Source organism: Oncorhynchus gorbuscha, linkage group LG11 (genome assembly GCF_021184085.1).
Source record: "Oncorhynchus gorbuscha isolate QuinsamMale2020 ecotype Even-year linkage group LG11, OgorEven_v1.0, whole genome shotgun sequence".
Lineage (NCBI taxonomy): Eukaryota > Metazoa > Chordata > Actinopteri > Salmoniformes > Salmonidae > Oncorhynchus > Oncorhynchus gorbuscha.
The window spans coordinates 28,556,697-28,580,904 of record NC_060183.1 but is presented as its reverse complement, the minus strand read 5'-3'; the positions used below and the strand labels follow the sequence as shown (position 1 = coordinate 28,580,904).

Below are 24,208 nucleotides of genomic sequence, written 5' to 3'. Positions count from 1 at the left end.
CCTTTAGTCTGCACAGGTCTGCGGCCCTTTGGCCCTGCTGACTGTCGGTTTGGGGTATACAGCGGTGGGGCTGTCCTTCTGTCCACTTGGACGGGTCCACGACTCCACCCGACTCCCACTCAGCAGGACCTCCGTGTTCTGATGTGTCTCCACTAATCCCAGGAGGTCCTCCAAGGTCTGCGACACACATAGACTCACTGTCCTCTTCATGTCATGGGGTTGCGCCCTTAAGAAGTGATCCAGGACCACTTTGTCTAGGATAGAGAGGGTGGATACGACGGTTAGGAGCCATGCCCTGGTGACGTGCAGTAGGTCGCTCATCTGGACTCGGGGGGGGTGCGTCAGCCACAAACCTCTCGCTGTGGAACAGTTGGGCCCGATGGGCCAGGCTGTACCCTTGGCGGCTGAGTATCTCCTGTTTGAGTCCGTCGTAGTTAGCTGCCTGTTTGTCGTCAGGGTCGCAATACGCCTTTTGGGCGTTCCCAGGGAGGAACGGGGCCAGCAGACTTGCCCACTTCGGCCTTGGTCATTCATCCCGTAGTGCTGTCTGTTCAAACATGCAGAAGTATGTTTCGATGTTATCGTCTTCCGTTAGCTTGATAAAAAAAACGGTTTGAATGCGATTCAGTAGGCGCTCGTTGTCTCGTAGGTCTCCGGGTCTTGCTGTATCCTGTGGGGAACAAAACTGAACTCCCTCCATTATCCCTGGGACTGAGCACAACAATACGGGAGTAACTTCTCTTCCCCCAGTCCCTTCCCCCATGTGCCATCGCCTCATGATGTAGACTCCGTCTGACACCAGGCAACGGTGAGTCTCCACCTGGTTGCTGACCTGCTATACGCCACAATATAAAGTATGCTAATGTACTGGTGTGAAGACATTTGGGCAGTGGTGTAAAGTACTTTAGTAAAAATACTTTAAAATACTACTTAAGTATAGTATTTTGGGGGGGTATCTGTACATTACTTTACTATTTATGTTTTTGGCTTTTGACTTTTACTACTTTTTACATTTTCCCTGACACCCAAAAGTACTCGTTACATTTTGACAGGAAAAATGTCCAAATCACACTAACCCCAACAACCCTGGTCATCCCATCTCACTAAACACAAATGCTTTGTAAATTATGTCTGAGTGTTGGAGTGTGCCCCTGGCTATCCGTCAATATTAAACCATATAGTTTAACATAAGAATTTTTTAATTAACAATACATTTACTCAAGTATGACAATGTAGTACTTTATCCACCACTGGATGTGGCTGGGGGTTATAGCATTTCTTTCACATGACCCATCAATTTAGACAAGTGTGTCTGGGTAAGTGTCATCTAATATTTAGAAAATATTTGTATCTGGACACTTTTAGTTTACCTGGAATTTTTACCTATTGTAGGCTACTACCACTTTTAATCTTTACTATACTACTTACTGTTTAGACCTCACATGTAAATCCTTAAAGAGATGGGTGGGGCTGGTTTAAGAGGGTGTGAACAATGCTTAATGTCTGTAGACAAAGGAGAGATCTCCAGTAGGTACCAAAACATTCAAATGCCATTTTCTTAAAACTTCTTATGGGCCATCCCACCTGGCCAATATCCGGTGAAATTGGAGAGCATGAAATTCAAACTACAGAATTATAAATATTTAACTTTCATAAAATCGAGAAAAAAAATTGAGTCCTTTATTAGTGGTTTCTTTGCAGCAATTTGAACTTGAAGGCTTGATTCACGCAGTCTCCTCTGAACAGTTGATGTTGAAATGTGTCTGTTACTTGAACTCTGTGAAGCATTTATTTGGGCTGCAATCCGAGGTGAAGTTAAATCTAATGAACTTATTATCTGCAGCAGAGGTAACTCTAGGTCTTCCTTTTCAGTGGTGGTCCTCATGAGATCCAGTTACATTATAGCGCTTGATGGTTTTTGCGACTGCACTCAAAGAAACATTGAAGGTTCTTGAAATGTTCTGCACTGACTGGCCTTCAATGTCTTAAAGTAGTGATGGACTGTCATTTCCCTTTGCTTATTTGAGCTGTTCTTGCCATAATATGGACTTGGTCTTGTACCAAATAGGGCTATCTTCTGTATACCACCCCTACCTTGCCACAACACAACTGATGGGTCTAACTGATGGGTAATTACTTTCTAACCCAACCACCCTTCCCCTAATTCAGAGTAAACTTGTGAACAACAACACTTTGGCCTCTACTTCCAGCTTATACATACTATATACATTTTATGGACACAGTCTATTTTACAATAGTTATATTTTTACTCCTCTGCTTCCTCTACCCTCAACCTCTCCCATCCATTTATGATGTGCATCCGGTTTGATTTCTATTTGCCATAGCTTTCAAACTGTGCTCTTTCACAAAAGTTCTTAACCTATATACGTTTTGCGGACATAGTGTGTTTACATTAGTTATCTTGTTGTTATTAGTCCCAACCTTGAGCTCCAATCAACCCCTCCCATCTATCTCTTAACCCCATCTATATTGGATTTCTAAATGCCATATAATTTTCAACTGTGCTGTGATGTTTCACAACATTTCTGAATCTTTCTATTCTCGTTGTTTCTACAGATTGTAAATTGAAAATATATTTTATTTGCTAAAGGTTTTATTGATCGATTGACTATGACTTTTCAGATCATCCAGTAGTGCTATCTGCAGGGTTAGCTCCAGGTAAATATTGCAAAAATTCAGCCATTCCTGGACATGTGACCAAAAACTATTTACATATGGACAGTACCAAAACAAATTATCTCATGTCTCTGTCTCTTCGCAGAAAAATCAGCAGAGCTGGGAAGGTTGTATTTCCCATATACTGTTGAAGTCAGAAGTTTACATACACTTAGGTTGAAGTCATTGAAGCTCATTTTTCAACCACTCCACAAATTCTTTGTTAACAAACTATAGTTTTGGCAAGTCGGTTAGGACATCTACTTTGTGCATGGCACAAGTAATTATTCCGACAATTGTTTACAGACAGATTATTTCACTTATAATTCACTGTATCACAATTCCGGTGGGTCAGAAGTTTACATACACCAAGTTGACTGTGCCTTTAAACAGCTTGGAAAATTCCAGAAAATTATGTTATGGCTTTAGAAGCTTCTGATAGGCAAATTGACATCATTGACATCATGAAGGCCTACCTTCAAATTCCGTGCCTCTTTGCTTGACATCATGGGAAAATCAAAAGAAATCAGCCAAGACCTCAGAAAATAAATAGTTGACCTCCATACATCTGGTTCATCCTTGGGAGAAATTTCCAAATGCCTGAAGGTACCACGTTCATCTGTAGAAATAATAGTATGCAAGTATAACCACCATGGGAACACGCAGCCGTCATATCGCTCAGGAAGGCGGTGTGCTCTGTCTCCTAGAAATGAACGTATATTGGTGCTAAAAGTGCAAATCAATCCCAGAACAAAAGCAAAGGACCTTGTGAAGATGCTGGAGGAAACAGGTACAAAAGTATCTATATCCACAGTAAAACAAGTCCTATATCAACATAACCTGAAAGGCCGCTCAGCAAGGAAGAAGCCACTGCTCCAAAACCGCCATATAAAAGACAGACTACGATTTGCAACTGCACATGGGGACAGACAAAGATCGTACTTTTTGGAGAAATGTCCTCTGGTCTGATGAAACAAAAATGAAACTGACCATCTATATGTTTGGAGTAAAAAGGGGGAGGCTTGCAAGCCAAAAAACACCCTCCCAACCGTGAAGCACGGGGGTGGCAGCACCCATATCTGTACAGCACTTTGAGATATCAGCTGATGTAAGAAGGGCTATATAAATACATTTGATTTGATTTGAGGGGCTGGTGCACTTCACAAAATATTTGAGGGAAGAAAATTATGTGGATATATTGAAGCAACATCTCAAGACATCAGTCAGGAAGTTAAAGCTTGGTTGCAAATGGGCCTTCCAAATGGACATTGACCCCAAGCATACTTTCAAAGTTGTGGCAAAATGGCTTAAGGACAATGGTCAAGGTATTGGAGTGTCCATCACAAAGCCCTGACCTCAATCCCACAGAACATTTGTGGGCAGAACTGAAAAAGCGTGTGCGAGCAAGGAGGCCTAACAAACTTGACTCAGTTACACAAGCTCTGTCAGGAGGAATGGGACAAAATTCACCCAACTTACTGTGGGAAGGTTATGGAAGGCTACCCGATACGTTTAACCCAAGTTCAACTTTTTAAAGGCAATGCTACCAAATACTAATTGAGAGTATGTAAACTTCTGATCCACCGGGAATTTGATGAAATAAATAAAAGCTGAAATAAATCACTCTCTCTACTATTATTCTGGCATTTCACATTCTTAAAATAAAGTGCTGATCCTAACGGACCAAAAACAGGGAATTTTTACTAGGATTAAATGTCAGGAATTGTGAAATTCTGAGTTTAAATGTATTTGGACATGGTGTTTGTAAACTTCAGACTTCAACTGTACATAAAATTATATTGGTTGCAAGAATTTAGTATAATAATTCAAATTGAAAAATGTGAAGTTTTGAATCTGCTGTGGTTTTGCGCATCAGTTCATAAACCATGTGCCATGTAATTGATACGTCAAAAATCTCTTCCCAGCTATTTTGACATTTTTGTGGCACGTCTGTCAATTCTTTGGTCCTTAGATTAAACTGGTATACATTTATATTAATCACAATTATCTTTAACAATTTATGGTCTTCAATGCAGGTTCGACAGACAAGTTCCTTACTTTTTCCCCCTTCCGCTTTCCTCTTCCATTTTTGCGGTAATGCTGCAGTTAGTTGGTTGTAATTTTGGGTGGAGCAGATATTTCCATAAGTTTTTGTTAGTTGCATGTGTGACATAATTCCACCAGTCCTATTTCTGACATCATTTACGAAGATTATAACATTTTTAAACAAATTAAAAAAAACTTTTTTTTTAATCAATTAGTATATTTGAGTTTAACCACAATATTTATTTCATTATTTGTTCTGTCTTTTCTGCTGGATTAAATTGAAATGGTAACCAACTTTATATGGCTTGTTTTAAAAATTGTGATATTTGGGAGAGGATTTCCTTTTCAAATGTCTGAAAGTGAGAGGTTGTAATCTGAATAAAGGATAAAAGGACATTCTTGAACATAGGTTGAGACATTCTTACTAATATTCTAGAGAACCAGTTCCGATTTAAGTATAACTTTTGAATGACTGAAGCCTTTAGTGAGAGGTCTAATGCTTTAATATTTAATCATTTCTGCCCTCCAAATTCATATTCCTTATATAAATAGGTACATTTAATTTTGTCTGGATTGCCGTTCCAAATCAAATTGAATCTTTTTTTTCTCATATAATTTAAAAAACTGTTCGCTAGCTGTAGGTTAGACCATATACAAATAGGTTAACTGGGATATGACTAAAGAGTTAATCATGGGTATTTTTCCACAAATAGACAGGTATTCACCATTCCATGGCAAATTTCTATTAAAATGTATTTGAGTGAGATTTATTTATTTATTTTGGGATATGTATATCGAGTATATCCACATCCCCATCAGACAGTTTTATTGGTAAACTACATGTGTCATGCCCTGGCCATAGAGAGGCTTTTTATTCTCTATTTTGGTTAGGCCAGGGTTTGACTAGGGTGTGCGTTCTATGTTATTTTTTTCTATGTTTTGTATTTCTGTGTTTTTGGCTGGGTATGGTTCTCAATCAGGGACAGCTGTCTGTCGTTGTCTCGGATTGAGAACCATACTTAGGCAGCCTGTTTTCCCACTATGGGTTGTGAGTAGTTGTGTTCTACCATACAGAACTGTTTCGAGTTTCACTGGTTCACTTTGGTTATTTTATATTCAGTTATATTTGATTAAAATGGACACTTACCATGCTGCGTTTTGGTCACATCTTTCATACTCCTCAGATGAAGATTGTTACAACATGGTAATGTAAAAGTTGTATTTTTTGTGATCCAATACATATAGTACACTTATCATAGTTTGGTTGTAATCCAGAGAGGTTAGAAATTATCTAGATCCTCTTATTTGACCTTTATTTAACTAGGCAAGTCAGTTAAGAACAAATTCTTATGTTCAATGATGGCCTAGGAACAGTGGGTTAACTACCTGTTCAGGGGCAGAATAACAGATCTGTACCTTGTCAGCTCGTTGTCCTTAAGCCATTTTGCAACCTTCCGGTTACTAGTCCAATGCTCTAACCACTAGGCTACCCTGCCAACCCTCTGAGGCTGTGGATTTAAAAGAACATGTATCATCAGTGTACAATGACACCTGTTTTTAAGCCCTGGACTCCTAATGCCTTATTTTTGGATCTGATTTTAATAGTTAACATTTCGATGGCCATAATAAATAGATATGCCGATAGTGGACAACCTTGTTTTACTCCTCTTGACAGTTTAAATCTTTCTGAGAAGTAGCCATTATTTACATTATTCCCCCCCCCCCCATTTTTATAAGAGATTCTCCAAAATTGAAATGTTCCAGGTATTTATATATAAACTCCAGTCGTGCTTCATCAAAAGCATTTTCAAAGTCTGTTATGAATAGCAGGCCTGGTTTCCCAGATGTGTCATAGTGTTCCATTGTTTCCAGTACTTGCCTTATTTGTGACCCATTTCAGGAAATTAGGCATATGTCGCGGGTTACTGTTGGAAGAAATGTCTTCTTGAACATGTGAACTTCAATATGCCTTAATAACAAAAGTGTATGCCATCTGTAAATACTAATTAAATTGTTCAATTACGAGCCTAGTTGGTTTAGCCACAGAAAGAGGGGCAACCTTCCCACTAGCCATGATTGGCTGAGATAATGAGTGGGCTGGACATGCCGAGAGAAGAGTTTGGCTTGGTCTGCCATATAGCATGCTTCTGTTTATTTGAGCTGGTCATTATGTCTAGGTAATGTTGATAGGTTGTTGCAGTGATTTGTTTCTAATTTAGACGTAAAGTCTTATAATTTCAAGTTAAAGTTGGGATTATGGTTAATTGTTTAGCTAGCTACATGTCTAAACAAAAGACTCTCGTCTGAGTGTACCAGAGCGCAGAATAACTAGTGAATTTATGAATGCTCAACACCCGTTGACTATGGCCAGTGTCAGTAAACATCTGCAAAAAAAATTTTAAATTGTGAGGTCAAAACGTTCGGATCAACCCTACTCATTGGCCAGAGCATCCAGTGTGAGCTCTGAACACTACAAGAGCGAAATGCTTTGAATTTACGAATGGACAATCTGACACCACAGTTGCTGTCCCCAACGCTCTTGATAATATAAGTCTAACCAGCTCTGCTAGAGCGAGTAATGTTCAGTGAACTTTTCTCTCATTTGTGTCTGGAAGTAGCTAGCAAGTTTGCCTGGGTGCTTGACTGCTGTTAGTATAGAATGCTCAGATCAACCCTTAAAAATATGGGTGGGGCTAAAGCTTAAGACTGTGTGAACGATGCTGAATGGGCCATTTTCTCTAAAGAGTTGACAAGTTTGTCAACTTTCAAAGCAAAATTACTTTCACATTGTTCCTCAACTGTAGTGTATGATACACCATTTTGTAGCTCTGAGTATATCCAATTTTTAAAAAAACACAATTTCACATTTTTGAACATAAGACCGATTTTGAGCCAGTCGGTCACATATCTCCAATGTATCGTCCATGTAAAAAAAATTAAAACCTGTCTGGTTAGATTGAATAATGTCCGAATATACATTTTGCTATAATTTTTTGCATCACAACACTGAAGAGTAAGGGGCCTCCAAATTTTTAAATGGACTGGATCTTTTATATTTCCCACTTGTATCCTGTTTCAGTAATAATGAAATCAGACCTTGTTGAGTGTCTGATAATCTTCCATTTACATAGGAGTGGTTTAAACATGTTAATAACTGTCCTCTGAATATACTGTATTTAAAAAGGTTTGATATGCCTCCTCTGGTATGCCATCCAGCTCTGGAGTTTTCCCGGACTTAACCTGTTCAACCTATGGGGGCGCTATGTCATTATTGGATAAAAAGACGTGCCCGTTTTAAGCGCAATATTTTGTCACGAAAAGATGCTCGACTATGCATGGAATTGACAGCCTTGGAAAGACACAACTCTGACGTCTCAAACTGCAAAGATATTATCTGTGAGTGCCCCAGAATGCTACAGGTGAAACCAAGATGATACAGGAAATGCCCCAGATTCTGAAGGCGCTGTGTTCCAATGTCTCCTCATATGGCTGTGAATGCGCCAGGAATGAGCCTGCGCTTTCTGTCTATTCCACGAGGTGTCTGCAGCATATCATTGGAAGATTGACCATAAGGGACTACATTTACCTGGTGTCCCGCCCGGTGTCCTGTGTGCGTAATCTGTAGGTCCATGCACGTTCCATTTCTTCAGAAGAGAAAGTAAACTGCCACGATGGATTTTATCGTGAGGATTTATTCTAAACATCGGTTTGCCATGTTTCTCTCGCGCTATGGAGTTTATTTGGAAAAAAGTTCTCGTTTTAATGACTTAAAATATATATTTTTTTCCCTCCCCAAATTTGATGAACAAAACGGAGCGATTAGTCGACACAATATATTTTATAAACAGAACATTTGCTATCTAACAGTCTCCTCATTGAAAATCTCTGAAGTTCTTCAAAGGTAAATTATTTTATTTGAATTATTTTCTGGTTTTTGTGGAAAATGTTGCATGGTGAAAGAGGCATAATGCTATGCTAGGCTATCAATAATTTTACACAAATGCTTGTTTAGCTATGGTTCAAACGCATATTTCGAAAATCTGAGATGACAGTGTTAACAAAAGGCTAAACTTGAGAGCAAATAGATTCATTTAATTTCATTTGCGATTTTCATGAATAGTTAACGTTGTGTTATGCTAATGAGCTTGCGGATAGATTTACACAATCCTGGATACAGGTTTTTTTCGTAGCTAAACGTGACGCAGAAAACGGAGCGATTTGTTCTAAACAAATAATATTTCAGGAAAAACGGAACATTTGCTATCTGAGTCTCTCATTGAAAACATCTGAAGTTCTTCAAAGGTAAATTATTTTATTTGAATGCTTTTCTGGTTTTTGTGAAAATGTTGCCTGCTAAATGCTACGTTAGCCATCAATACTGTTACACAAATGCTTGTTTTGCAATGGTTGAGAAGCATAATTTGAAAATCTGAGATGACAGTTTTGTTAACAAAAGGCTAAGCTTGAGAGCAAATAGATTAACTTAATTTCATTTGCGATTTTCATGAATAGTTAACGTTGAGTTATGGTAATGAGCTTGAGGCTATATTCACGATTCCGGATCCGGGATGGCTCGACGCAAGAAGTTAAAAGCTTTAATTGCATCAAGATGTTCCTCCTCTGTAATTTTGTAGTTCTGTACGGCTGTTAATTTGACATTACTAATGAAAAAAAGAGTAAAATACAATCATACAAAAAAACTTACCGACAACACACCAACCTCAGGTTTGACGGATTACAGCCCAAGTAATCCGGTCACTTTTTTAATTAAACTTTTTCACCTCAGCCACTTTATCGGGACATGGTTCTACAGGACCTCCACCAGCCAAGCTAAGTAGTAACATTATGCCTTCTAATTACAGTCGCTGTACTTGTAATATACAGGAGAACGATTGCCTTATGGTGAGGATAGCCGTGCTGCAAGGCCAGCTTCAGACGTAATCATTAGGCAAGGGTAATGTAAGTGTAAGAAAGGATCTGTGCCACCAATAAGTACAGATAGTAGTATAAATCCCCTCGCACGGTCCCCGCAGCCTGACCATTTTCTCATTGCTTATGGAAGGAAACGCTGTAGAAATACTCAGCCGTTTTTTTGCACGCCCAATTTTTCAGTTTTTGATTTGTTAAAGTTTGAAATATCCAATAAATGTCGTTCCACTTCATGATTGTGTCCCACTTGTTGATTCTCCACAAAAAATACCCTCCCTGAAACACTTTAGCGAGCAGGCCTTTCTAATCGACCTGGCCCGGGTATCCTGGAAGGATATTGACCTCATTCTGTCAGAGGATGCTTGGTTATTTACTTTAAAATGCCTTCCTCACTATCTTAAATATCCATGCCCCATTGACGAAATTTAGAACCAGGAACAGATATAGCCGTTGGTTCTCTTCAGACCTGACTGCCATTAACCAACACAAACATCCTATGGCGTTCTGCATTAGCATCGAACAGCCCCCTGTGATATGCACATTTTCTGTGAAGTTAGAAAAGCCAAGGCTAACTTTTTCAAGCAGAAATTTGCTTCCTGCAACACAAACTCAAAAAAGTTTTGGACACCGTAAAGTCAATGGAGAATAAGAACACCTCCTCCCAGCTGCCCACTGAACAGAGGATAGGAAACTCTGTCACCACTGATAAATCTAATATAATTGAGACTTTCAATAAGCATTTTTCTCCAGCTGGCTATGATTTCCACCTGGCTACCCCTACCCTGGTCAACAGCACTGTACCGCCCACTGCAACTCGCCTAAGCCTTCCCCATTTGTCCTTCTCCCAAATCCAGTCGGCTGATGTTCTGAAACAGATTCTGCAACAATTCGTTTTTCTGAGATTTGGCTTTCCTCCGACATCCAAACAGGTTATATACAACCAGCAGGTTTTACAGTTTTTCGAGCGGATAGGAGGCGGGCTCTTTCTGGCAAGGGCAATGGTGGTAGACTCTGCTTTATAACCAACAACACAAAGGAAACGTACTGGAACTTGCAAGCTTCTTCTGTCCCGACTTGGAATACTTGGTCAATAAATGTCACCCATTTTACTTTCTGAGAGTTCGGGGATTATTGAGTTCGGGGATTATTGCCATGGTTGTGTACATCCCGCCCCAAGCCAACACCAAAAATCTCTCAACGATCTCCATTGGATCCTGAGAACTGGAGACCGCATTCCTGGAGGCTCATTGTCGCGGGGGACTTTAAGAAAAGTAATTTAAGAACCGTGCTCCCAAAATATTACCAACACATCGACTGTCTAACTTCAGGAAATTCTACTCTCGATCACTGCTACAAGCATATTGACACAGGTATAAGACAGTCTCCCGTCCTCCTTTTGGAAAATCCGACCATGACTCCACCTAACTTCTCCCCGTCTACAAACAAAAACTCAGGTGGTCAGGTCTGTAGAACGTTGGTCCGACCAATCAGAATTCCCTCTCCAAAACTGTTTTCATCACGTGGACTGGAATATGCTCCGGGTCACCTCTGGAGATAACATTAATGAATACACCTACTCATTCACCGGATTCATAAAAAGATCCACAGATGTCGTGATTCAAAACTATCCTGAATCAAAAACCATGGATTTATAGCAGCCTGAAAGAGGGAGATCCTGCTTATAAACAGGGAAAGGTGACCGGGGACAATAGTTTGGTTAAACACTACAAATACGACTTATGCAGATCGATCAAGAAGGTGAAACACAAGTATAGGGACAAAGTAGAGGAGCAATTCAGCAGGTCAAACACAAGGCTTCAAGTGGCTAGTCAAAGACCATGTCACCTCCTCCCTCCCGACACACTCGACCATCTCCAGTTTGCCTACCGCTGTGACAGATCCACGGACAACACAATCGCTATTGAACTGCACACTGAATTTACCCACTTGTGTTCATCGACTACAGCTTCACTTTCAATACCATAGTGCCCTATAAGCTCATTACAAAGCTCACGGCCCTGGCTCTAAACTCCTCCCTATGCAACTGGGTTCTGAACTTCCTGAGTTCTGACCCCAGGTGGTGAAAGTAGGCAATATTACCTCCTCGACACTGAATCTCAACACAGGGACCCGCAAGCTGCCGTTCTCAGTCCCCTCCTGTATTCCATGTATACCCACGACTGCTTGGCCTCACACAGTTTCAACTCCATCATCATGTTCGCTGATGACACAACAGTAGTAGGCCAGATTACCAACAACAACGAGACAGCCTAAAGGGAGAAGGTGCAGGAAAACAACCTCTACCTCAAAATTAACAAAACAAAGGAGCTGATTGTGGACTTCAGGAGGAACCAGGCTGGACACGCCCCCACCCTAACTAACGAGGACGTCGTCGAGATGGTCAATAACTTCAAATTCCTTGGCGTACACATCGCAGAGAAGCTAACCACACGGACACTGTGGTGATGAAGGCACAACAGCGACTCTTCAAACTCAGGATGCTGAAGAAATTTGGCCTGTCCCTAAGGGCCCCCACAGTGTTCTTCAATAGCACCATCGAGAGCATACTCTTGGGCTGCATAACAGCCTGGTACGATAACTTGACCGCCACAGACGGTCGACTGCGTGGCCACTGTCGTGTCTTTACTATCATTGAATTGAAGACTTAGTTTTAGTTCTATTTCTGAAACTATCCGCCGCCATTGTTGCAACTCCTATTACCAGCCTGTTCAACCTCTCTTTCATATTGTCTGAGATCCCCAAGGATTAGAAAGCTACCGCAGTCATCCCCCTCTTCAAAGGGGGAGACACCCTGGACCCTAAATGTTACAGACCTATATCCATCCTGCCCTGCCTATTGAAGGTCTTTGAAAGCCAAGTCAACAAACAGGTCACTGACCATCTCGAATCCCACCATACCTTCTCCGCTGCGCAATCTGGTTTCCGAGCCGGTCATGGGTGCACCTCAGCCACGCTCAAGGTACTAAACGATATCATAACCGCCATCGATGAAAGACAGTACTGTGCAGCCGTCTTCATCGACCTTGCCAAGGCTTTTGACTGTCAATTATCATATTCTTATCTGCAGACTCAGTAGCCTCGGTTTTTCTGATGACTGCCTTGCCTGGTTCACCAACTACTTTGCAGACAGAGTTCAGTGTGTCAAATCGGAGGGCATGCTGTCCGGTCCTCTGGCAGTCTCTATGGGGGTGCCACAGGGTTCAATTCTCGGGCCGACTCTTTTCTCTGTATATATATATATATCAACGATGTTGCTCTTGCTGCGGGCGATTCCCTGATCCACCTCTACGCAGACGACACCATTCTGTATACTTCCGGCCCATCCTTGGACACTGTGCTATCTAACCTCCAAACGAGCTTCAATGCCATACAACACTCCTTCCGTGGCCTCCAACTGCTCTTAAACGCTAGTAAAATCAAATGCATGCTTTTCAACCGTTCGCTGCCTGCACCCGCACGCCCGACTAGCATCACCACCCTAGATGGTTCCGACCTAGAATATGTGGACATCTATAAGTACCTAGGTGTCTGGCTAGACTGCAAACTCTCCTTCCAGACTCATATCAAACATCTCCAATCTAAAATCAAATCTACAGTCTGCTTTCTATTCCACAACAAAGCCTCCTTCACTCACGCCGCCAAACTTCCCTAGTAAAACTGACTATCCTACCGATCCTCGACTTCGATGTCATCTACAAAATAGCTTCCAACACTCTACTCAGCAAACTGGATGCAGTTTATCACAGTGCCATCCTTTTTGTTACTAAAGCACCTTATACCACCCACCACTGCGACCTGTATGCTCTAGTCGGCTGGCCCTCACTACATATTCGTCGCCAGACCCACTGGCTCCAGGTCATCTACAAGTCCATGCTAGGTAAAGCTCCACCTTATCTCAGTTCACTGGTCACGATGGCAACACCCACCCGTAGCACGCGCTCCAGCAGGTGTATCTCACTGATCATCCCTATAGCCAACACCTCATTTGGCCACCTTTCATTCCAGTTCTCTGCTGCCTGTGACTGGAACGAATTGCAAAAATTGCTGAAGTTGGAGACTTTTATCTCCCTCACTAACTTCAAACATCTGCTATCTGAGCAGCTAACCGATCGCTGCAGCTGTACATAGTCTATCGGTAAATAGCCCACCCAATTTTACCTATTCCCCATACTGTTTATATTTATTTACTTTTCTGCTCTTTTGCACACCAATATCTCTACCTGTACATGACCATCTGATCATTTATCACTCCAGTGTTAATCTGCAAAATTGTAATTCGCCTACCTCATGCCTTTTGCACACAATGTATAGACTCTTTTTTTCTATTGTGTTATTTACTTGTTAATTGTTTACTCCATGTGTAACTCTGTGTTGTTGTCTGTTCACACTGATATGCTTTATCTTGGCCTGGTCGCAGTTGCAAATGAGAACTTGTTCTCAACTAGCCTACCTGGTTAAATAAAGGTGAAATAAATTTAAAATAAATCAAATCATAGATTCTCTGTAATTAGTATTACGTGATCAAACTGATTAATCATGTAACTGTAATTAACTAGGTAGTCGGGGCACCAAGGAAAATAGTCAGTATAATTTCCCAATATAACCTTTCAAATATTTTCATATCTGATCAATAGTCTTCTGATTAATGAATTATTTACTTTACCTCACGTTAGTCTCATTCCAAACGTCGTAAATTGTTGGTTATTTGCACGAACCCAGTCTTCACTACGAGTCATCTATACATCAATTGTCTTAAATAATTTATTTATTACTAACTACTGTAAGTAATTCACAGAAATGCATAAACAAAACAAACAAAGTAAATATGGTTACAAGAAATGATAGGAGAATGTGCCCTAGTGGGCTAAACCGGGAAGTGGGGGTCGACTAAGAAGTCACAGAGTTAATAATTACAACAATTGAAATGCTAATCCTTTACACATGAACACTCACTCATTCGGGAACCATTGCAATCAATATATATTTATGCTCAGTGTGTCATCTTGATCTCTGTTGGAAAGTTTGATTCTTTTGTAGAATTGTCCGTCTCTCACTCACTCTCTGTCGTGGTTATAGTGGGTAGTTCAGAGTTACATTCATTCATGTTGTTGTAGAATGGATGTTTTGGCGGTTGTCGTTCTTCGTGTTCAATGATACCGAATTCCTAGCTGCAGACTAGTAATTAATATCAAAGACTTGTTCTTATTCTGTCGGTATCGATAGTCTAAGAGTTTAACCACGTGGTATGGTTAAAAGATTCAGCAATGGTCTGCAGCCTTTGTCGTCCCGTGATTGGGAGAAAGTCTACTGAGAATTTCTCAAACTTGGGTTTTATTCGGAATTGCAGAAAAGGGGCTGTCCCAGGATGCCTGACCCGAACTGGGCTAATGGGCAGTCCTCTGATTTAGTTCAATTCAAAAGGGAATTGGAGTTTCCTTCATTAAACAGTCCAAAATCACATTACACAATTTTACAAACAGTATCATCCTCATTCATTCTTCTTATACAACAATTAGATGTAAACCTCATATATGAGGCTACTATATAAACAGCGTTATGGTAATGTGGTCACACCGTCTCCCATGAGCTTCCCTAAGTTGTAACAAACAGACCAGTTCGTAGCTGGATTCTTCACCGATCTTTTATACCTTCTCCGGAACGTAAACGTTGTTCAGACCTCAAGTTCTGTGAGGTGGAAGAAATTCCTTTGTTCTCTATGAAACTTCACTCTATCTCTATACTGTGTGGCCATGAGGCAGGGTCTTCCCTGTGAATTTACGACCTCACTCTGACCACAGCAGTCTGGTTGTAGAAGCAGAGAGCAGGGGATGGTGCTCGCTGTACCCAAAGAGGGCAACACCACCCAAGCCATGCCCTGTTCTCCCCTCTTCAATCACTCAGACAGGGACAGTACAGGAGCATCATGGCAAAAACTGGAAGACTGGCCAATAGTTTCTACCCTCAGACCACCAGGCTGCTGAATGCCACCACAAGTCTGCAACCTGCTCCCCTCCCCCTGGTAGAATGTCAATTAACTTACATGCTGCTCCCCCATGGACATTTTACTCTGCCCCCACCCCAACGACATGCATCACTGTTGCAGTTGTTACTATGTATATTATAGATGTTATTATTATAATTTATATTGTTTTTATTTCACTCGTCCCCACACTCCCTCAATTGTCATGCTGCTGGTCATTCCCCCACACCCCCTAAACTAGGCCAGGGCAATTATTTTCCATGGAGGGCCACAGTAGACTACATTTTTGCCATCGCGGGCCAGAATCATACGACAGGATTATACCTCGTGTGTATGACTGTGTGGTCAGATATATCTACGGTAAATCACGTCCAGATATGCTACTTATTTAACTTTTTTAACGCGAACAGAAATAAACCACATCAAATCAAATCAAATGTATTTATATAGCCCTTCGTACATCAGCTGATATCTCAAAGTGCTGTACAGAAACCCCAGCCTAAAACCCCAAACAGCAAGCAATGCAGGTGTAGAAGCACGGTGGCTAGGAAAAACTCCCTAGAAAGGCCAAAACCTAGGAAGAAACCTAGAGAGGAACCAGGCTATGTGGGGTGGCCAGTCCTCTTCTGGCTGTGCCGGGTGGAGATTATAAGCAATTACGTTTGCAATGGCCAAGATGTTAAAATGTTCATAAATGACCAGCATGGTCGAATAATAATAAGGCAGAACAGTTGAAACTGGAGCAGCAGCACGGTCAGGTGGACTGGGGACAGCAAGGAGTCATCATGTCAGGTAGTCCTGGGGCATGGTCCTAGGGCTCAGGTCCTCCTAGAGAGAGAAAGAAAGAGAGGAGAGAATTAGAGAACGCACACTTAGATTCACACAGGACACCGAATAGGACAGGAGAAGTACTCCAGATATAACAAACCGACCCTAGCCCCCCAGACACACAAACTACTGCAGCATAAATACTGGAGGCTGAGACAGGAGGGGTCAGGAGACACTGTGGCCCCATCCGAGGACACCCCCGGCCAGGGCCAAACAGGAAGGATATAACCCCACCCACTTTGCCAAAGCACAGCCCCACACCACTAGAGGGATATCTTCAACCACCAACTTACCATCCTGAGACAAGGCCGAGTATAGACATTTACATTTACATTTAAGTCATTTAGCAGACGCTCTTATCCAGAGCGACTTATCTCCGCCATGGCACAATCCAAGGGGGGGCGCCAACCCAGACAGGATGACCACATCAGTGAATCAACCCACTCAGGTGACGTACCCCCTCCAGGGACGGCATGAGAGAGCCCCAGCAAGCCAGTGACTCAGCCCCTGTAATAGGGTTAGAGGCAGAGAATGCCAGTGGGAAGAGGGGAACCGGCCAGGCAGAGACAGCAAGGGCGGTTCGTTGCTCCAGAGCCTTTCCGTTCACCTTCCCACTCCTGGGCCAGACTACACGCAATCATATGACCTACTGAAGAAATGAGTTAAAGGTTGAGACCGCGTTTGAGTCTCTGACATGGGTAGGCAGACCGTTCCATAAAAATTGAGTTCTGTAGGAGAAAGCCCTGCCTCCAGCTGTTTGCTTAGAAATTCTAGGGACAATTAGGAGGCCTGCGTCTTGTGACCATAGCGTACGTGTAGGTATGTACGGCAGGACCAAATCAGAGAGATAGGAGCAAGCCCATGTAATGCTTTGTAGGTTAGCAGTAAAACCTTGAAATCAGCCCTTGCTTTGACAGGAAGCATGAGAGGCTTACATTGTAATAATATGATCAAATCTTTTGGTTCTAGTCAGGATTCTAGCAGCCGTATTTAGCACTAACTGAAGTTTATTTAGTGCTTTATCCGGGTAGCTGGAAAGTAGAGCATTGCAGTAGTCTAACCTAGAAGTGACAAAAGCATGGATACATTTTTCTGCATCATTTTTGGACAGAAAGTTTCTGATTTTTGCAATGTTACGTAGATGGAAAAAAGCTGTCCTTGAAATGGTCTTGATATGTTCTTCAAAAGAGAGATCAGGGTCCAGAGTAACGCTGAGGTCCTAAACAGTTTATTTGAGACGACTGTAGAACCATTAAGATTAATTGTCAGATTCAACAGAAGATCTCTTTGTTTCTTGGGACCTAGAACAAGCATCTCTGTTTTGTCCATGTTTAAAAGTAGAAAGTTTGCAGCCATCCACTTCCTTATGTCTGAAACACATGCTTCTAGCAAGGGCAATTTTGGGGCTTCACCATGTTTCGTTGAAATGTACAGCTGTGTGTCATCCGCATAGCAGTGAAAGTTAACATTATGTTTTCGAATAACATCCCCAAGAGGTAAAATATATAGTGAAAACAATAGTGGGCCTAAAACGGAACCTTGAGGAACACCGAAATTTACAGTTGATTTGTCAGAGGACAAACCATTCACAGACACAAACTGATATCTTTCCGACAGATAAGATCTAAACCAGGCCAGAACTTGTCCGTGTAGACCAATTTGGGTTTTCAATCTCTCCAAAAGAATGTGGTGATCGATGGTATCAAAAGCAGCACTAAGGTCTAGGAGCACGAGGACAGATGCAGAGCCTCGGTCTGATACCATTAAAATGTCAAGCATTTCGTATACATTGTTTGTCTTCAGGAAGGCAGTGAGTTGCTGCGCAACAGCCTTTTCTAAAATGTTTGAGAGGAATGGAAGATTCGATATAGGTCGATAGTTTTTTATATTTTCTGGGTCAAGGTTTGGCTTTTTCAAGAGAGGCTTTATTACTGCCACTTTTAGTGAGTTTGGTACACATCCGGTGGATAGAGCCATTTATGTTTAACATAGGAGGGCCAAGCACCCGAAGCAGCTCTTTCAGTAGTTTAGTTGGAATAGGGTCTAGTATGCAGCTTGAAGGTTTAGAGGCCATGATTATTTTCATCATTGTGTCAAGATATATAGTACTAAAACACTTGAGCGTCTCTCTTGTTCCTAGGTCCTGGGAGAGTTGTGCAGACTCAGGACAACTGAGCTTTGAAGGAATAAGCACATTTAAAGAGGAGTCCGTAATTTGCTTTCTAAGAATCATAATCTTTTCCTCAAAGAAGTTCATGAATTTATCACTGCTAATGTGAAAGTCATCCTCTCTTGGGGAATGCTGCTTTGTAGTTAGCTTTGCGACAGTATCAAAAAGGAATTTCGGATTGTTCTTATTTTCCTCAATTAAGTTAGAAAAATAGGATGATCGAGCAGCAGTAAGGGCTCTTCGGTACTGCACGGTACTGTCTTTCCAAGCTAGTCGGAAGACTTCCAGTTTGGTGTGGCGCCATTTCCATTCCAATTTTCTGGAAGCTTGCTTCAGAGGTCGGGTATTTTCTGTGTACCAGGGAGCTAGTTTCTTATGAGAAATGTTTTTAGTTTTTAGGGGTGCAACTGCATCTAGGGTATTGCGCAAGGTTAAATTGAGTTCCTCAGTTAGGTGGTTAACTGAAATTTGTCCTCTGGCGTCCTTGGGTAGACAGAGGGAATCTGGAAGGACATCAAGGAATCTTTGTGTTGTCTGTGACTTTATAGCACGACTTTTGATGTTCCTTGGTTGGGGTCTGAGCAGATTATTTGTTGCAATTGCAAACGTAATAAAATGGTGGTCCGATAGTCCAGGATTATGAGGAAAAACATTAAGATCCACAACATTTATTCCATGGTACAAAACTAGGTCCAGCGTATGACTGTGACAGTGAGTGGGTCCAGAGACATGTTGGACAAAACCCACTGAGTCGATGATGGCTCCGAAAGCCTTTTGGAGTGGGTCTGTGGACTTTTCCATGTGAATATTAAAGTCACCAAAGATTAGAATATTATCTGCTATGACTACAAGGTCCGATAGGAATTCAGGGAACTCAGTGAGGAACGCTGTATATGGCCCAGGAGGCCTGTAAACAGTAGCTATAAAAAGTGATTAAGTAGGCTGCATAGATTTCATGACGAGAAGCTCAAAAGATGAAAACGTCATTTTTTTTGTAAATTGAAATTTGCTATCGTAAATGTTAGCAACACCTCCGCCTTTGCGGGATGCATGGGTGATATGGTCACTAGTGTAGCCAGGAGGTGAGGCCTCATTTAACACAGTAAATTCATCAGGCTTAAGCCATGTTTCAGTCAGGCCAATCACATCAAGATTATGATCAGTGATTAGTTCATTGACTATAATTGCCTTTGAAGTAAGGGATCTAACATTAAGAAGCCCTATTTTGAGATGTGAGGTATCATGATCACTTTCAATAATGACAGGAATGGAGGTGGTCTTTATCCTAGTGAGATTGCTAAGGCGAACACCGCCATGTTTAGTTCTGCCCAACCTAGGGAGAGGCACAGACACGGTCTCAATGGTGATGGCTGAGCTGACTACACTGACTGTGCTTGTGGCAGACTCCACTATGCTAGCAGGCTGGCTAACATCCTGCTGCCTGGCCTGCACCCTATTTCATTGTGGAGCTAGAGGAGTTAGAGCCCTGTCTATGTTGGTAGATAAGATGAGAGCACCCCTCCAGCTAGGATGGAGTCCGTCACTCCTCAGCAGGTCAGGCTAGGTCCTGTTTGTGGGTGAGTCCCAGAAAGAGGGCCAATTATCTAGAAATTCTATCTTTTGGGAGGGGCAGAAATCAGTTTTCAACCAGCGATTGAGTTGTGAGACTCTGCTGTAGAGCTCATCACTCCCCCTAACTGGGAGGGGCCAGAGACAATTACTCGATGCCGACACGTCTTTCTAGCTGATTTACACGCAGAAGCTATGTTGCGCTTGGTGATCTCTGACTGTTTCATCCTAACATCGTTGGTGCCGACGTGGATAACAATATCTCTATACTCTCTACACTCGCCAGTTTTAGCTTTAGCCAGCACCATCTTCAGATTAGCCTTAACGTCGGTAGCCCTGCCCCCTGGTAAACAGTGTATGATCGCTGGATGATTCGTTTTAAGTCTAATACTGCGGGTAATGGAGTCGCCAACGACTAGAGTCTTCAATTTGTCAGAGCTAATGGTGGGAAGCTTCGGTGTCTCAGACCCCGTAACGGGAGGAGTAGAGCCCAGAGAAGACTCTGCCTCTGACTCCGACTCGCTGCTTAATGGGGAAAACCGGTTGAAAGTTTGTCGGCTGAATGAGCGACACCGGTTGAGCGTTCCTACAGCATTTCCTTTCAGAAACCGTGAGAAAGTTGTTCGGCTGCGGGGACTGTGCCAGGGGATTTATACTACTATCTGTACTTACTGGTGGCACAGACGCTGTTTCATCCTTTCCTACACTGAAATTACCCTTGCCTAACGATTGCATCTGAAGCTGGGCTTGTAGCACAGCTGTCCTTGCCGTAAGGCGAGTACAGCGACTGCAATTAGAAGGCATCATGTTAATGTTACTACTTAGCTTCTGCTGTTGGCGGTCCTGTTGGAGGTCCTGACGAATCGTGTCCAGATAAAGCGTCCGGAACATCCATCCTTTTGGTAGGTATTTTCATTATTAAACATGCAATGAACCACACAGAGGGAAAAGTGCACTGCATTCAGCACCACGGACAGAACTCTTGTTAACGGGTATTCACAAAACACAAGAAAGAGAGAGCTCAACATTACATTTAAACTACTCAATCAGTGTGAGGAGTGAAGTCTCTGATGGGCATTGACTAGAGCAGTGAAGTCAGGTATAGTTTCTGAAACTATGCTCAGGATTGCGGAGAGGTGAGAGTCAGTAAGAGATGATCTGTGCCTTGACTTGTTATATTTCATCACTGAAAATGTCTGTTCACATACATAGGTTGACCGAAACAGTACAAACACCTTCTGAGCATGACTCCTCATCTTTGGAATGTTTTGTTCATCGAGTGATGCATAGAATCTTGTCAGTGACATTGTTCTGAATAGTTCTCCAATCACTGCATCAGACTGAAGATCGATACGCTCAGGTTGCAGGTCAGTGGGAGCGTTATCCACATTGAAGGTTAAAGGAGAGGAAACCAACAGCATGTCATTTTCCAACACTTTAAAATCCTCACAGTTCAAAGCACGCAGCAGCGATGTATACTTCTCCCGCTGGTCATCTTATAGGGAACAGACTAGTAGTGTCGGAATTTGGATGAGATTGTTGGCTTCAACTTGGCGGGTCAGGAGGAGTAATTTTCCTTTGAAGGCTTTGACGAGGCTGTACATCTGATGTGCAAAAAGGCCCTTCTCTTGTAGTTTGGAATTCAGTTCATTCATGAGGACCATGATGTCCACGGTGAAGGCAAAATCAGCCAACCGTTTTTTATCTTGCAGTTGAGGGAAATCCACACTTTCCTTTCATTTGAAAAAACACAGCTTCTTCGACTTCAGGTCCCACACCCTTTTAAGCACCTTCCCCAAACTCAGCCATCTCACGTTTGTGTGGTAGGGGAGATCTGCACTCTGTCTCTCCCAACAGTGAGACAAACTGACTGTGGTTTAAAGATTTTGCTCTTATGAAGTTTACCACTTTAGTGACTGTATCCACAACATGGCTCATTTTCAGAACACATTTACAGAACACCTCCTGATACATAATGCAATGCAGGAAAATAATTTTCTGATCTGGGTTCAGCTCATCTACTTGATCTTGTGTCCTTTTCAAAAGGCCAATGGGTTTTCCTGTCAAGTTTGGGCACCCTTCAGTGGTCATACTGGATAACTTTTCAAAACTCAGTCCCAGCTTCGCAACACACTAAGTAACCTCCTCCAATAAATCTGTGGTTGTGCTCTTCAATCGACTGCACGGAAGCAAGCTCCTCTGTAATTTCAAAATCTGGGGTTATGTCTCGTAAGACAAACTGTTGTTCCATATTCTCTGCGATGTTCATCTTGACAGGGAAACATTTTCAAACAGCTCTTTCTTGTCGGGGCAAAGTATTGCTGCATAGTCAATTAAACATCATTTTATGAATTCGCCCTCAGCGAATGTCTTGCCATGTTTAGCAATTTTGTGGGACAGTACATAGCTAGCTCTCGCAATTCCGTCGTTTTCTGAATGCAGTTTTGTGAAAAGTCCTTGCTGCTTTTGCAACTGGGAAAGCAACTCTTTCAATGCACTTGCCCTCTGCTCAGAAGGCATATTCCTATATTTCTCTGCATGCTTCGTCTGGAGGTGTCAAGACAAGATGTAGTCTTTCAAGACAGCAATGCTCTCTTTGCACACTAAGCACACAGCTTTCCCTGATATTTCAATAAAGAAATATGTTGATGTCCACTCTTGCTGGAACACCCTACATTCATTGTCTACTTTCCTTTTCTTTGAAATCTTTGAAAAACAAATTTTTGCGCAATTTTGAGCTAGATACTTTTCGTAACTGTGACGTGTGTGTCAGCCTGTCAGTCACTGTCTGTCCTCATGCAGTTGTTATTTATACGTGCCTTCAAAATAAATGTCCCACAAGTGGTGGGAGTTAAATCATTACACAAAGGTGAGTATTCATTGGGCTTTTCATTTGAATAACATTTACGTTTCTCTAAACTTTACTATCACAAATTCTTTATGTGATCTGAGCATGATTCCGTGGGCCATATTGAATCAGGTCACAGGCCACGTACGGCCTCGGGCCAGCCTTTGCCCTGCCCTAAACAGTCTTTACTCAGCCTTCACCCAAATGGACAATTATTTATCACTGTACAGTTATGATGTATACTGAACAAACACATGAACACAACATGCAACAATTTCAAAGATTTTACTGAGTTACAGTTCATATAAGGAAATCAGTCAATAGAAACAAATTCATTAGGCCTTAATCTATGGATTTCACATGACCTCGAATACAGATGTGCATCTGTTAGTCACACAGATATGTAAAAAAAAAAAAATAATAAAATTAGAGGTGTGTATCAGAAAACCAGTCAGTATCTGGTGTAACCACCATTTGCCTCATGCAGCGCGACATATCTCCTTCACATAGAGTTCATCAGGCTGTTGATTGTGGCCAGTTTAATGTTGTCCCACTCCTCTTCAATGGCTGTGCGAAGTTACTGGATATTGGCGGGAACAGGAACACGCTGTTGTACATGTCAATCCAGAGCATCCCAAACACGCTCAATGGGTGGCATGTCTGGTGAGTATGCAGGCCACGGAAGAACTGGGACATTTTCAGATTCAAAGAATTGTGGACAGATCCTTGAGATATGTGCATCATCATGTTGAAACATGAGGTGATGGTGTCGGATGAATGGCACGGCAATGAGCCTCAGGATCTCGTCATGGTATCTCTGTGAATTCAAATTGATATCAATGAAATGCATTTGTGTTCGTTGTCCATAGCTTATGCCTGCATGTACCATAACCCCACCATGGGGCACTCTGTTCACAACGTTGACATCATCAAGCCGCTCGCCCACGCAACACTATACATGTGGCCTGCGTTTGTGAGGCCAGTTGGACGTACTGCCATATTATCTTCAACGTTGGAGGCAGCTTATGGTAGAGAAATTAGCATTCTCATTCTCTGGCAACAGCTCTGGTGGACATTCCTTCAGTCAGCATGCTAATTGCACGCTACCTCAAAACTTGAGACATCTCTGGCATTGTGTTGT

The 24,208-nt window shown here is 42.0% G+C and overlaps 1 protein-coding gene and 1 pseudogene across 1 annotated transcript in view; one reads left to right on the top strand and one right to left on the bottom strand.

Annotated features, from left to right (window-relative positions):
- Positions 1 to 3: 3 nt before the first annotated feature.
- Positions 4 to 22,310, bottom strand: LOC124047639 (annotated as a pseudogene).
- The window catches only part of acsl5 (acyl-CoA synthetase long chain family member 5), a 64,529-nt gene continuing 46,223 nt past the window's right edge, over positions 5,903 to 24,208 (top strand). Inside the window, exon 1 of the mRNA XM_046369270.1 lies at positions 5,903 to 5,926. The gene's annotated coding sequence lies outside the window, so the exon portion shown is untranslated. The remainder of the gene's footprint in view (positions 5,927 to 24,208) is intronic.